We start from the raw sequence: 13,105 nt of genomic DNA on the forward strand, positions 1-13,105 counted from the left end.
CTATAACATGATAGAACAGAACATGCATGTATCGATATATGTTTTAAAGTGCATTATAAGTTGTTATGCCTCACTAAGTCTTCGACTTAGCGTGTGATTGTTTCACACGTAGGTTTCGAGAAGAGTAAAGAGTGATGCGGAGCAAGACAGGTCAGTTTTCCTTACCAAAAGATCAGATCAGAAATATTTGACAAAGTATGTATTTGATTATGTATAAAGTGTTGGCATGTAATAAGTCATTAAGTACGAGCACTCTGATAAAGTCTGTATTTTGTTTTAAATAAAGTTTTAAATTTCCTGGGATTTTTCTTAAGAGTCAAGGTTTAAAAAGTCAATATGACACTTCGGACTCGTATCCGGGTCGGATACGGGTTGGGGGTGTTACATTTAATGGTATCAGAGCTAATGTTTAGCCGATTCTCGGCATAAACCGAAGTCCAAAGTGTCATAAAAGGTGTACATGCCAACATAGATTGAAAAAAAAATTCTGATCTGATAGTGTAAGGAATATGTTGTCTTGCTAATAGAATAAGAATAATTTAATACAGTAGAAATCTGATCGTGATAATTTCGAAGTAAGTGAAAGGTGATATTCCTGATTGTGATAGCTATTCACCTGCACTGGCCAGGCAGGATGAAGAGCGGACACCTCAGGAAATGCCTAGTAAGATCAAAAGTTGATTTCAGAAAGCTGAAATCGTATCTGAATAATGATAGAAAGTTTTCATCGTTTGGAATCATAAAAAACGATATATAGTAGTTTTGCTATTATGTGGATAAGATAGAATATGGTGAACAGGTGTCACCATAAGAATGTTAAAAAGATCTAATGACGTGATGAGTACGTATAGAAGAACTCAAGGATAAGTGCATCAGTGACAAGCGTATAAGATGTATAAGTCAGAGCTTATGAGTTCGAAATGAAGGGATAACATTGTGTATAAGCCAGAGCGTTTATATGATAAGGGTTTGCAGTTAAGACGGAAAAGTTAGCGTTGGCTAACTAGAGTATGTGATAAAAATGTACTGGAATTATAAGATTATAAGATATTGTCAGGATATGATAACCAGATCTGTAATGGATCTGGATATAGTTGCATATTTGGATCATAGTAATGTGGTATAGTAAAGGAAAAGGAAGTAAGAATTTGTATATTTAAGTAAAGCTGAGGATTGATAAGAAGAGTTTGAGAATGTGTATATCGATGATCAGATTATAAGACACATGAAGTCAGAATGTTGAGTTTGAGCAAAAGAAATTTCAGGATGTATGAGAATAGAGGTGAAATTGATAAGTTGAGTAAGCGAATTTTAAGATAATTTCGATTTGAAAGGATGTATGTGTTTGGTTGATTAGGGTTTGTACCCTAGATTGAACATATGTTATTGACTAGCTGTCAGAGTAAAGGTGATAGAGTTATAAGATTGAAGGAAAAGATAGAGTTGAGTTAATTGATTATGATGTGAATTTGAATATGGTTGTATATTCTGAGCAGATAGCTATGATGTAGAAACAGAGATAAGTATTTGCATGGAACCTTCAGGAAGGAAAATACAAGTATAAGAAATGATAAAGAAATGAAAAGGATTGATTTAAAAGATCAGATACGATAAGTATGGAAGTACATATGACAATTTTGATATAGAAATAAGACAAGTGCGCAAGGTGATGTGAAAAAGATTCTTTAAAGTGTAGGTTGAATCATATTTAAGAAGATTTAAGGTCGTATTCTTGGTTAAATGATGATGGAAAATGAATTTGGTTATTATAAAGTATTTAAAGATGAATTTATGATGTTAATTGATGAAAATTGATGTTACCGTCTATGTGATTAGTGACCTTATATGAAGTTTCAGAAATAGTCAAAGGAAAATGCATAAAGGAATGAGAGAGAAGCCATAAATGGATTAAAGTTACTAGTTACTGTTTATATGATAAGTGTCAGTACATGAATGTATAAAGGAAAAAGGCAACTGAAGAAATAAAGGAATGAGAGATTAAGTGAAAGAGGTAGTATGAGAACATTAGAAGATATGTTCTTATTGATATGTTCAGTAAAAATTCAAGGACGAATTTTTTTTAAAAAGGAGGGGAGATTTGTAACATCCGCATTACCGGGTTAGTGACCAAATTGTAAAGTTTCAGAATTTGGTGACTAAAGTAGGATAATTGAATAGTTCAATGACTTCTTGGAAATATGATGAAGGTTATTCAGTAATTATTAAAGGAAATAAAGGGTAAAATGGTCATTTGATCATTTAAGAAAAAAAAAGGGTATTATATACACGTGGAGAGGGAGAGAATTCTCCAGAATTCTCTTCTCCTTTCTTCTTCTTCTTCACGTGGAAGCCAAGAGTAAAGGTAAGTTTGATTTAGCTTATGATTTCTTGAAAGTTTTAAGTTGGATTTGAGTCTTTGAGGGTTATATAAGCTTAAGGAAAGCTTATATCAACTTAAAACACCAAAGAGATAGAATTAGAAATGAATTTCTATTAAGGGTTTATAAATGAACTTTTGTTATAGAAAGGTTTTTGAAGTTCTAAAGTTGGATTTGACTTGTCATCAGCTTAATTAAGAAGTATTAAGTGTTAGAATTGGATTTAGAACATATAGAAAATTTGGTATGATTCTTGAATCTCATAAAGAAGATAGGATTTTGAGGTTAAAGATGATTTACATGGATATAAGTTGGTTCAAGTTATAGTAGTTGAGTTTAATGTCAAAATAGGGGCTTAAAATAGAAGAATTAAGGGAAGAGTTGATGATTTTCGTGCTAAAATGTCAGTTCTGGGCAATGTGCATCGATGCACATTCATTGTGCACCGATGCATCGATGATAAATACCAGAAATTGTTTAAGGTGCATCGATGCACATGCAGTGCATCGATGCATGAATTTAAATAGAAAACATCGAATAGGATTTATGCATCGATGCATAAGGAGTGCATCGATGCATCCCCATTAAATACAAACATCGAATAGGATTTATGCATCGATGCATGGTGTAGTGCATCGATGCATACCTTTATTAAAAGATGAAATTGGCTTTTCTTTGAGACTAAGGAGTGATAGTTTCGAATATATCAATCAGTATACTGATAAGTATTAATGTATTATTATGTAGATATAGAATGAAAGCTTGTTCCGGAACAAACTAAGGATTAGGATTGATTCAAACAACGAGGCCCAGGTGAGTGTATATTCAATAGTATATGATGTGCGATGGGAATAAGACTTGCGATGAGTCTATTTCCTGAAGTGTTACACATGAATGCATGATTAAAGGCATGAATTGAATATGCATGTATGTATGCTTGATTATATGGATTGATCTGTTCTTTTATGTGTTAGGTGAGAAAGTATAAGTAATTACATAAGAAAGGTTATGAATTATAGGAGATATAAACTATGTGATCATAGTAAAATATAATTATTATTATATGATAAGTGGAATAAGCTGGATAATATTGATCTATAGGATGAAGTGAGAATAGTACACTAACTAGGAGATTTGAACATAAATGATAAGATGAACATATAAGATAAGCTAGATGGGAAAGATTCATATGTTTAAATAAAACTATAATACATGGGTTGTATGATAGAAATTTATGAAGTTATATGAGAAGATTATAGGAGTTATATGAAATTGAATTAAGTAAACAGATTAGATTATATATAAAGAAATAATAGAAGTGAGATGTGTTTATAAGTCTGCCCTAGATGAATATGAATATGAATTATAAGAGTGCTATATGATTTATATTAGGATAAATCTTGAGAATATATTTTATAGATGGATATGAAATGAAATGAGTTATATGAATACATAATTATGTGATGAAATGGTGGATTACCTGAACCTGTGAATATATATATATATATGTCTAAGAGAAGGCATAAGATTAAGATATAAGCAATGTGACTATAAGTATATATGTGCTCTAAGTGATATGACTTATATGTATTTCTATTATAATGTTACATAATATGTTATGTATGTTAAATGAATTATGTGAGGGTATAAGAAATGATATGAAATATATATGTGAAAACAAGTATATGTTATGAGATAAGACCTATGACTATAAGCTACGTGAAAGTGTTCTAGGTGTTTCGATATATTATATGAAGTATATGATCTTATGTGAACAAGATATGATAAGTATGTTTACATGAATAAAGGTGATTGGGTGAGAAATGATAGAAATTATATGAAAACATGACATATGTGACATGTGAATTATATGGAAATGATCTACGTGTAAGTGAACTACGTGACTATGTGATAATATGAAAAGAAGCTATGTGATACGTGATATGTGAAAGTGAATTACACGTTTATGTGAATATTGAAATGAAATAAATGATAACGCCCATGTTATGTGTCATGAGAGCTAGGGGTATAGTTGGCATGCCAAGAGTCGAGGGTCTACGCGGTCCTTCGGGATATATATATTCTTTGGAACATGTGTGAAGTCTGGTGAGACACATATATGATCCCTAGCATATGTATATGATTCTTAAGGAATTCTATGTGGTCCTTATGGACATCATTATATGGCACTACGGTGCAATTCTACGCGGTCCTTCGGGATATATATATATTCTTTGGAACATGTGTGAAGTCTGGTGAGACACATATATGATCCCTAGCATATGTATATGATTCTTAAGGAATTCTATATGGTCCTTATGGACATCATTATATGGCACTACGGTGCAATTCTACGCGGTCCTTGGGATATATATATATTCTGTGGAACATGTGTGAAGTCTTGAAAGACACATACTTTATCCCTAGCATATGTATATGATTCTTAAGAAATTCTATGTGGTCCTTATGGACATTATTATATGGCACTACGGTGCAATTCTACGCGGCACTTCGGTGCAATTATACGAGCTGTGGTGACAGCATTAGTGCACAACCTCTATAAACTCACATATCGATAGTTCTCACATACGTACATGGGCTAATCCAGAGATATGAACAAATATAAGTTAGTGGTATGATAAATGCTATAGAAATGATATGATGTTGTGTGTGTATAGTGTTTGATTGAAAAAGTATGTGATTATATGATAAACTGTTAATGATGAATTATGTGTATGTATGTATTTACTGCAATTAATCTGATATGATTTTATACGATATGAAAAATGCATGGAATTGCTATAACATGATAGAACAGAACATGCATGTATCGATATATGTTTTAAAGTGCATTATAAGTTGTTATGCCTCACTAAGTCTTCGACTTAGCGTGTGATTGTTTCACACGTAGGTTTCGAGAAGAGTAAAGAGTGATGCGGAGCAAGACAGGTCAGTTTTCCTTACCAAAAGATCAGATCAGAAATATTTGACAAAGTATGTATTTGATTATGTATAAAGTGTTGGCATGTAATAAGTCATTAAGTACGAGCACTCTGATAAAGTCTGTATTTTGTTTTAAATAAAGTTTTAAATTTCTCAGGATTTTTCTTAAGAGTCAAGGTTTGAAAAGTCAATGTGACACTTCGGACTCGTATCTGGGTCGGATACGGGTTGGGGGTGTTACATGATCCACATTATTATGGTCCAGACTCTATTAACTCCTATTTTTTTATTAATTTGTTTGAATTAGAATACGACCTTGTGGTGACCCGAATCGGGGTAATACCCACATTATTACGATTCAGACTCCATTAACAACTAACTTTTCTAACTTCTAACCGCTAACCACTAACTGTTAATTTTTATTTATTTATTTACTTATTTATTTATTTTATGTTCGAAATATCGTACGACCTTGCGATGACCTGCCCCGAGGTATGACTCACATTATTTATGGTCCCTGTTAAATATTAAAAATTAACAATAACATTTTATTGTTATTGCTCATCTATTGTTGTTATTTAATTTTATTCGCATTCAAATTTTTGTCCTTTACTTTTTATTTATTTAATTTTAGTCCTTTAATTTCATTACTTTAATTTACTATTTTTTATTTTATTTTTACCCTTCATATTTTTGTACTTTAATTATAGTCCTTTTAAATATTTTAATTGTTTGTAATATTTGTATCCTTTTAGTCCTTGATGGATCACCTTTTTTTAGATTTAGTTCGTAGTCTTTTAATTATTCGATTCATATTCAATCATTAAATTAGGAAAATTCTTAATTTGATCCTCGCTTTTGCTTGAGATTCCAATTTAATTATTCAAATTGATATATTGATTAAAATCAAGTAAAATTAATACTAGAGCCTACATTTTTAAGTTTATACCTCTAGGTTCTTTAATTTTCATAATTTGACACTTTCAGCTAAAGAAAGCCTTAATATACCTTTAGTTTAATTAGGATCAATAAAATTGTTTGATTGCATTTTTTTAAAATTTAAGGCAATGTTCACTTATGAGGGATTCAATAGTATATCTCCCGCAAGTATGTTTAGGGGGTGACTACTGGTGACTAGGGCTATAAACGAGACGAGACAAATCGCGAGCTACTCGAGATCGACTCGGTCAAGGCTCGATAAATACTAAGATTGAATGGACTAGACTCGAACTCGAGCTCGACTCAAATTCTTAACGAGTCGAAACGAGCTACTTGATACTCAACTCGAAAAGCTCGTGAGCAACTCGAAAATATAATATATTAAAATTTTATTTTTTAAAAAATAAATTATTAATAATATTAACATTTATGTGTTGAATTTTTTTAAAAAATACAATAAGGCTTCATATATTTAAGGTTCAGGTTCGAGTTCGAATTCGAGGATTCAATGTTGTTAAGTTTAAGAATTTTTTTTTTCATTTGAGCCTTTTCGAGCTGCTCACGAGCTTTAATTCAAGATTTTGAGTTTGAGTCAAGCTTAAAAAATTTAAGCTCGCGAGCTTTCGAGTCGAGTCGAGCTCCATTTCAGAGTTTTCGAGTCGAGCCGAGCTCAACAATACTCGAGCTCAACTCGGCTCATTTACACCCCTACTGGTGACTCCCGAAATAGGTCGAAATCCTTTTCAATATGGCATCATGATTTCTAAAATTAAGGCAATGTCCGCTTATTGGGCATAGTAGTTGATCTCCCGCATTCATTCTAGGGGGAGAATGCTATTGACTTTAATAAACAAATACCCTTTTCAACTTTTCATCCGTAATGATTTTTAAATTAGATAAAGTTCGAAATCACAAATTTTTATTCTAAATATAGGGTAATCAACTAAATACCAATTTTTTAGGTGCTATGGTGGTGCTAATCCTTCCCCACGCGTAACCGATTCCCGAACCTATTTTTTTGTTTTTATAAACCTTAAAACTTGGTATTTTGATAAAAATAAAATATTTTATTAAAAATCACCCGGTTTTTATAGTGTCCCAATCGTACATAAAAATGATTGGTGATGACTCTTCACTTTTCAAAACCTTTTCAAATATAAACCTCCAAATCGGTACTTGTTTTCTCTCACTCAAACGAAAAACGGTGTGGACACGTTATTTATCCCATTCCCTATTTACCGACAGTTGAAGATCTCTCTTCGATTCCATAAAGAATAGATAGGTAAAAGTTTTGCCTCTTCCAAAATAAAAAGGTAAAAAGATTCCAATTCTTTTTTTTTTGCTCAGCAATCAGAAGTTTTTATTAAAATTCATAGGATATCCCCAACTTGAGCCTCATTAAAAAAACCCTAATCCTAAATGGGGGAAAAGAGTTCTCAAAATTGAGAAAAAACACCAAAGCTCATAACATGAATTACCCAAAATATAGATGAAGCACAACTTAAAGCAAAACTACCCCACCTTACCAAAGAAAAAAAATCTCCACAATACCCAACTCCTAACCAACATTAGAAAAAATCCTAATAACCTCTATTTTGATCAAATTAACATTCAAACCAGGTACACAATAAAACTACTAGGATAACTCCTTTTCTACATATCACCAGCTAGCCTTGAACAAAACTTTCCTCTTGGAGCCGATCTTTGCCAAGTAATCTGCCATATTATTAGTATTCCTAGGCGAGAACGCAAACTTTAACTCGTATATCTTCAGTGCATTAACATCAATTCCCTGAAAAATTACCCCCCCCACCTCCATGGTTGAGCTGAGACATTTTGTATCCAGTTCAACACTACCTTTGAATCAGATTCGACGATCAAACCAGTCTTCCCACACCAACAAGATTCAACAAACACGTCTAATGAAGTTTTGATAGCTACAAGCTCCGCAAAACCTGAATTGACCTCTGTTACCGGCCCAAGAAACATTGCTACTACATAACCTTCTGCAGTCCTCAAGACTCCCCCACACCCTGCTGACTTATTCGTTGCTGAGCCATCCACATTGAACTTCATCTGGCCCGACACTGGCGGCTTCCAGACAGACTTGGGACGTTGTTGTACACTTAGACCCGCTGACTCCCCTGGCCAATCCCACCAACGTTTCTCGTCTAAAACACTAAAAACCTTCAACGCCTTACCAAGCATAAGCTTTCATCTTCACATATACCAGCAGGTCTTTAAATTTCGTCCTTTCTGATTTAATTTCGAGGAGAGTCGCATGGAAGAAAATGGAGGGGGATAGGGATAAATACGGCAGGGAATGCGACAAATGGGAGGTCACGGTGGCGGTCCCATCCTCTTTCTTTCTCCCCCATACAACACTAAATTTTTATTTTTGTTTCAATAATTTCACTAGGCTATTAGATTGTTATCATTCAGATTAAAATGAAGTTGTTTTGGTGTGGTACATCGACAACCGTTAGTCACGTCATCGTGCAATTAACGATTCAACGATTCAATGATATAATTGAAACGAAAATCAAACTTCAGTATTAAAATTGAAAACAATAAAAGTTTAATAGTATAAATGATATAATACCTAAAATTCGGCTATTTATGAAGTAGTTTGCCCTTAATCAAAGGCACATATAATTATAGTTGAAAATGGATTTTGTAAACTAAATTGCTGCGGGCGGATAGTACGCTGAATCTTGTCATCATCCTTTACACTTCGGCTAAGGGTTGTATACTACAACTGGAAAAGGAACTTCGTAAATATATTTGACAAATAATAGTTTTTCCCCAACAAGAAAACATGAACTTCATTAAAAAGGGGTAAACTATGCATTTAGTATATAAACTATCAGTTTTTCTGTTTTAGTACCAAAACTTTCAATTTTTTCAAAATCATACTTAATGTTTAGTTTTTGTTTCATTTTAGTACCCCCACTGTTAGAAATTTAACGCGTTTAATGCCTAAACTATCGTTTTAGTATTTAAACTTTTAAATTTTCTTTTTCAAAATTTAACGTTAAATTTTGAACATTGGTATTAAAATGAAACAAAAACTTTTACCCTAGGTATGATTTTGAAAAAAATTAAAAGTTTAGGTCTATAACGGACCATAACTAAATATTAATGTAATTTACCCTAAAATAAAAATAAAATACAAAAGAGGAAAGAACAAAAATGATCGATGTTTAAAGAACAACCTCCCCCTGAAACCCTGAAACCCAAACAAAATTCAAATAAAATCTGAAATTGAAGTAATGAGGCATCTATTTCTCATTATAACAAGAGTATGCACATGACAACTCAAAAAGCAAACCTTGTATATACACTCGTTTTTGTCCTAATTTTACTTATTTATTAATTATTATTATTATTATTATTATTAACAATATTTATTTAGATTTTGTTGGCCCAATATATTACAAACCAGAAGCCCAACAAAGCCCATCTAGCTACCAGCCCAATAACAGATATTCAGGACTCGATTACAGTTGACCCGACCTGGTCCAGGCCTAACACTCAACCAAGACCTGTTAGGGTTTCCACCTTAGCTTCAGCCGCCTTTAATCCCAACCGTTGGATCTGGACCCATCTAACGATCCAGATTGTCTAGAGTTAGGGTTTTTAACCCTAAATATGTCAAGCCACTATCGCTGCCAATGATAACCAGATACCCCACCGACGCGTGAGCTTTACCGCTCTGCTCCCTAGTCGCGTTAGCAATCAGCCGCCTCCGAAGAGCTCCACACCACTATCATCATCATCAACAGAGGCCAAACAGTACCAAAATCAATCAGAAAAACAATCAAATCCAAAACCCATTTTTAAAATACCATAAATCCCAAAAATATCGAGATTTTACCAACTCTAAATCAGAAAAGTCATACCCTACATAGAGATCTCATCATATATACCCTAAAGTTATCCATAAATCAAGAGAAAGAATTCAGGGAGAAAAAACCAGAGGGAGAACCATTCGAACAAAGAAAAAAAAAGAGATATTCGAACCAAAGAAGAGAAAAAAAGGTTCAAACAAAAAGCTCACCTTAAGCAAAAACCGGACGTTGACCTTTTACCGGAGCGAACATCGCCGTTATCGAAGGTAAATAAGGATTAGGTCTTGATTTTTGGGTTTGGGTATATTTGGGGTTGGATTTTAGGGTTATACTATGAGGGGTTGTATTTTAGGAGAAATCGAGTGTGTTTTACCCCATATCCACCAACATGTGGTGGTCAGAGTCATGGTTTGACTCTCATTGGTGGCATTGCAATGCTCATTGCAATGAGCTTTCCAATATGGCTTTGGGTTCTCAGTGTTGCTGGGTAACACTCCTTGTTGTCTGGTACTGAATGCATTAGTTAGATGTCCAACTTGATTCTCTAATGCCTCCATAATGCTTCTGGCTTTGGATCATAGCTTTATTTCTCGAGATTAAATCCTTCAGTGGAGACTCAAGAGATGTCGATGTTGAAGCTAAGACTTGGTGAAAAGACTGCCCTTGAAAAATTTACTGATTATTGCATTGTTGTTGTGGCATTACCTGATGATGTGCTTGTTGATGTTGTAGCATTGACTGCTATTGAGTATATTGTTGATGTGGATATATTGATGTGCATTCCCAAAATTGGATTGAAATGCTATATTGGGGTTGTGATGATTCTGGAAATTGATTGTAGTTGCTCTGATATATGTTGGAATTGTCATCTCTGTTATAATTTCTCACAAAATACACAGACTCGAGGATTTGTGGACATTCCTCAAAATTATGGGTAGCACCACAATAAACAAAAGAAACAAAAGATGTAGCTTTTACCTCATTCATACCTCTATGTTTTTGTATTCTCTTCATCATTTAAATCAATGTTGTCACCTGTGCAGTCAATGTGGTCAGAGCATCATTGTCCACTGCTACAACAACATTTCTACCCGACATAACCCTTGTATTGGGATATTTGTAGTCATTGATGGAAATCTTCTCTAATATATCACAAGCTTCATTGTCAGATTTATCCAGGAATGCTCCATTGGTGGAAGCATCTAGAACCATCCTTGTTTGCATGTTAATTCTATTGTAGAATATCTCCATTTGCATCCAATGTTGGAAACCATGCATCGGGCATTTTTATAGCAAAATTTTAAATCACTCCCAAGCTTCATACAAGTTCTCATCCTCCAATTACATGAAAGATGTGATGTTGTTCCTCAATCCAACATTCATTTTGGGATGGTTGAATTGCAACAAAAACTTTTGAGCAAGTTCATTCCAAGATGTTATAGCACCGGGTGGCAGTGAGTTAAGCCATGCTATACCTTTATCATGGAGCGAGTAGCGAAACAACTTCAACATCAAGGCTTCTTCAGGTACTCCTTGCTATAAAAATGAATCACACACCTCCATGAATTCTTTAAGGTGTGCTCTAGGATCTTCGACAAATGCTCCACCATATTGCCCCATTGATTGCAGCATTTGAAACATCATCGACTTCAATTAAAAGTTGGCAGCATGGATAGTCAGTCAAACAATGCCAGGATTTAAGTCATCCAATGTGGGCACATCATGTTCTCAAGTTGGCCTATTTCTTTCATCAATGTTGTGAAAAGCTGGCAACATTGGAAAATTTTGCAAAGGTGGAACTATTCTATCATTAAGAACTTGTTGTTGTTGATCTCCTTCCATTGATCATTACTTTGATTTATGCATAAAAACTATTAAAATATACATACAAAAAGGGAAAAACTATGTTAGTAAAAAACAATTCTAAAAGTAATGTCACTAGTCCCCGGTAACGACGCAAAAAACTTGATGCTTCAAATAATGTAACAGCAATCAGTGCAAGCATACACTATCATATCAAGTAATAAAGCGGATGCAAATTAATGCATCGAGTATCGTATCCACAAAGACTGGTATTACTTAAGAATTGCTATAACACTTAGTAAGTAAAATAACAGAATTGTATAGGTGATGATGTATACAAAGCAATAAAAATATAAAAGCTAAAATAAATATACAAAGAAAGATATTAATGGATGAAGGGATTCAAAACTGTGGATCGACTCAAGCTAAAGATTATGGTATTGTTAAATTCAATCATGCAATTAACGATGCCACAACAATACGATCGATGCGTCTAGCATTAACTTAGCAGGTTTTCCTCTTGATGGATCCACCCAAAAACACACAACAATGCAATATCTCTATACCTAATGATGCAAATTTACTAAGGATGCTACAACAATCAGTTAGCAAGATCTCTCTACACTAAAACGTTGCTCTCGCAACCACCCAGAAACTCAAGGGTACATTAGTATTCAGAAAAAATAGATATGAAGTTAGGATATTATCAATTTAAGGTTAAGGAAATGGACATTCCAAAGATTTCTTTTAGAATGAGATATGGATATTATGAGTTTGTTGTGATACCTTTCGGACTTACGAATACTCTCGTAGCTTTTATGGATTTAATGAATCGTGTTTTTCAACCTTACATAGATCAATTTATAGTATTTTTTATAGATGTCATCTTGGTGTACTATAAATCAAAGGAAGAGCATAAGGAACATCTTCGTATCGCGTTGGAAATTCTTTGGGAGAAGATTCTTTATGCAAAATTCAACAAGTGTGAATTTTGGTTATTGAAAGTAAACTTTTAGAGGCACGTGGTTTTCGCAGAAGGTATTCGAGTAGAACTGTAAAAGATTAAGGTGATAATATAATGGTTACCCCATTGGGTATACTATAGAAGTTCATATTTTTCTCGTTTAGGTAGGTTACTATCGTCATTTTGTGAAAAATTTTCAATGATTGTTGCGATAATGATAATACTAC

At 33.5% G+C, this 13,105-nt stretch overlaps 1 non-coding gene across 1 annotated transcript; it reads left to right on the forward strand.

The window, feature by feature from the left end:
* Positions 1 to 11,378: 11,378 nt before the first annotated feature.
* Positions 11,379 to 11,485, forward strand: LOC120171108. Its single transcript, XR_005520849.1, has one exon. It is a non-coding gene; the product is annotated as a small nucleolar RNA R71 (small nucleolar RNA).
* The last annotated feature ends 1,620 nt before the right edge of the window (positions 11,486 to 13,105 follow it).

This window comes from Hibiscus syriacus, unplaced genomic scaffold (genome assembly GCF_006381635.1).
Source record: "Hibiscus syriacus cultivar Baekdansim isolate YM2019G1 unplaced genomic scaffold, ASM638163v2 tig00111810_pilon, whole genome shotgun sequence".
NCBI lineage: Eukaryota > Viridiplantae > Streptophyta > Magnoliopsida > Malvales > Malvaceae > Hibiscus > Hibiscus syriacus.